Below are 3667 nucleotides of genomic sequence, written 5' to 3'. Positions count from 1 at the left end.
CCGCTTCTGTTTGACTTTAAATGATAACACCATCAATATACAACTGACGTTTACCATCAGTAAGGTGGAAGTCGACTTCCTCAACTTGACCATCTACATTAAAAATTAAACATTTCAAATGAAGACATATTCTAAACCCACGGATATACATAACCATATATCAGTTGACAGCGGGCACCACAAAAATTGGCTAAAGGGGATCCCAAAAAGTCAATTCAGAAGAATCAAAAGGAATTGCAGTGAAACAGCAGTGTGTGACAATACAAATTTTGAAAAAAATAATTTCTGAAAAAAGGATATAAACAAGAAATGGACAACACAGCAATACAAGAAACCATATCTATCGAAAGGGATCATCTTATTACTGGCCAAGAAAGTATCACTTTCACCTCTAAGAAGGACACCAATTGGGCCTTTCTTTCCTCATAAAACTCTGATCATAAACATTTTGAGAAAATCATCCGTAAACACTGGCATATTTTACAAGGGGATCCAATACTAAAGAACATCATTCCTGAAAAACCTCAATTCATATACCGTAAAGATCCCAGTCTAAAAAATTGCCTAGTCCGCAGCACCCTGCCTATCAAAAGTGCAAATCCCATCAGAACGGAAGGCTTCCACCATTGCGGAACGTGGCTGGGGTGAGATAAATACAAACACATAAAACAAAATACACCAAAGTAACCGTAAATGGTATTACTTTCAAAATCCACAATTTCATCACTTGTCAAACTACAAACGTTGTATACTTGATATCTTACACTTGTGGCAAATCTTACATCTTCAGGACTTTAAGGTCTTTTAAAATGCGTATTGGGGATAATCTGCGTAACATCCGTAAAGGACTACCACACACCATCTCTCCAAGCATTTCAGTCAGGAACATCAATGTTCAACAAGGGCAATTAAAGAATCTGTGGGAATTTGTCAAAGCCTCTTGGAAAAATAGGAACCTGGAAAAATTCCTGGCAAAAGCAAAAATGAAAACCATCTTTAATTCAAAAACTGTCGCACCAAATGGCCTAAATCAGGATTTTGAAATTAAATGGTTCTAATAAATAATTCCTTCATATCTTCTCATACTGTTCAGAATTAATTATGTCATATCATCCATATTTATGTATTTATTTATATATTTTTATATATATATTGATTAAACATATATTTGTATTTATTATCATACCTTCTAAAATTTGCATTAATTCATTGCTATCTCTCTCTACTTTCTCGGAGGATCCATTATTCCAATCATTGAACATTTATTATCTGGAACTCCACATTGATATACCGGGATCACACTGAACACATTGTGCCGCACCCGTAATTTCAGGTTAATGGAATGCAAACAAAGCGTGGAACGCAAGCTGAACTGACGTCACTTCCGGTTAAACTGGACGGGAAGTCAGCGGCTTCACACACGCGTCCACAACCAATTGGACGCTCACCACCATAAAGGCACGGGACAGCAGCACAGGGGGCAATCAGCCTTGAAAAAGGGACTGAATAGTCCCAAAACGCATTGTCTTTGCCCTGCTGTGCCTTTTTTGTTTTGAATGCTGAGGGTCACACATACGGTTAACAGGAATTCAACCACAGGAGCCATAAGCAGGGTATTTCCCGGGATACTCTGCTTGATCCAACACCTGTGGCTCCCACCATCTTTACTGGTATGATCACCTTCCTGCCACCCATGTGATTTACCTTTATGTTCTTATTTTGATGTAAATTATTTACATGTTACTATATGTTCTTTTACTAAATCCGATTTTATCATATTCACATTCATAATTATTACATTTGTCTGACACCTAGCAATAGGTAGTTACAAAATCCAAAAAGGGAGAGTTAACATTTCTTACCGCTCATTCTTGAGGGAGTCAATTAGGGGTCTCTACCATACCCTCCCTTGGGCTTGCTGTAGATCACATATAGTGCCATATCCACTAGAGATGAGCGCCTGAAATTTTTCGGGTTTTGTGTTTTGGTTTTGGGTTCGGTTCCGCAGCCGTGTTTTGGGTTCGACCGCGTTTTGGCAAAACCTCAGCGAATTTTTTTTGTCGGATTCGGGTGTGTTTTGGATACGGGTGTTTTTTTTAAAAAACACTAAAAAACAGCTTAAATCATAGAATTTGGGGGTCATTTTGATCCCATATTATTATTAACCTCAAAAACCATAATTTCCACTCATTTTCAGTCTATTCTGAATACCTCACACCTCACAATATTATTTTTAGTCCTAAAATTTGCACCAAGGTCGCTGGATGACTAAGCTAAGCGACACTAGTGGCCGACACAAACACCTGGCCCATCTAGGAGTGGCACTGCAGTGTCACGCAGGATGTCCCTTCCAAAAAACCCTCCCCAATCAGCACATGACGCAAAGAAAAAAAGAGGCGCAATGAGGTAGCTGACTGTGTGAGTAAGATAAGCGACCCTAGTGGCCGACACAAACACCGGGCCCATTTAGGAGTGGCACTGCAGTGTCACGCAGGATGTCCCTTCCAAAAAACCCTCCCCAATCAGCACATGACGCAAAGAAAAAAAGAGGCGCAATGAGGTAGCTGACTGTGTGAGTAAGATTAGCGACCCTAGTGGCCGACACAAACACCGGGCCCATTTAGGAGTGGCACTGCAGTGTCACGCAGGATGTCCCTTCCAAAAAACCCTCCCCAATCAGCACATGACGCAAAGAAAAAAAGAGGCGCAATGAGGTAGCTGACTGTGTGAGTAAGATTAGCGACCCTAGTGGCCGACACAAACACCGGGCCCATTTAGGAGTGGCACTGCAGTGTCACGCAGGATGTCCCTTCCAAAAAACCCTCCCCAATCAGCACATGACGCAAAGAAAAAAAGAGGCGCAATGAGGTAGCTGACTGTGTGAGTAAGATTAGCGACCCTAGTGGCCGACACAAACACCGGGCCCATTTAGGAGTGGCACTGCAGTGTCACGCAGGATGTCCCTTCCAAAAAACCCTCCCCAATCAGCACATGACGCAAAGAAAAAAAGAGGCGCAATGAGGTAGCTGACTGTGTGAGTAAGATTAGCGACCCTAGTGGCCGACACAAACACCGGGCCCATTTAGAACTGGCACTGCAGTGTCACGCAGGATGTCCCTTCCAAAAAACCCTCCCCAATCAGCACATGATGCAAAGAAAAAAAGAGGCGCAATGAGGTAGCTGACTGTGTGAGTAAGATTAGCGACCCTAGTGGCCGACACAAACACCGGGCCCATTTAGGAGTGGCACTGCAGTGTCACGCAGGATGTCCCTTCCAAAAAACCCTCCCCAATCAGCACATGACGCAAAGAAAAAAAGAGGCGCAATGAGGTAGCTGACTGTGTGAGTAAGATTAGCGACCCTAGTGGCCGACACAAACACCGGGCCCATTTAGGAGTGGCACTGCAGTGTCACGCAGGATGTCCCTTCCAAAAAACCCTCCCCAATCAGCACATGACGCAAAGAAAAAAAGAGGCGCAATGAGGTAGCTGACTGTGTGAGTAAGATTAGCGACCCTAGTGGCCGACACAAACACCGGGCCCATTTAGGAGTGGCACTGCAGTGTCACGCAGGATGTCCCTTCCAAAAAACCCTCCCCAATCAGCACATGACGCAAAGAAAAAAAGAGGCGCAATGAGGTAGCTGACTGTGTGAGTAAGATTAGCGA

This window comes from Pseudophryne corroboree, chromosome 10 (genome assembly GCF_028390025.1).
Source record: "Pseudophryne corroboree isolate aPseCor3 chromosome 10, aPseCor3.hap2, whole genome shotgun sequence".
NCBI classification, from domain to species: Eukaryota; Metazoa; Chordata; class Amphibia; order Anura; family Myobatrachidae; genus Pseudophryne; species Pseudophryne corroboree.
Note: the sequence above shows the minus strand (reverse complement) of the source record.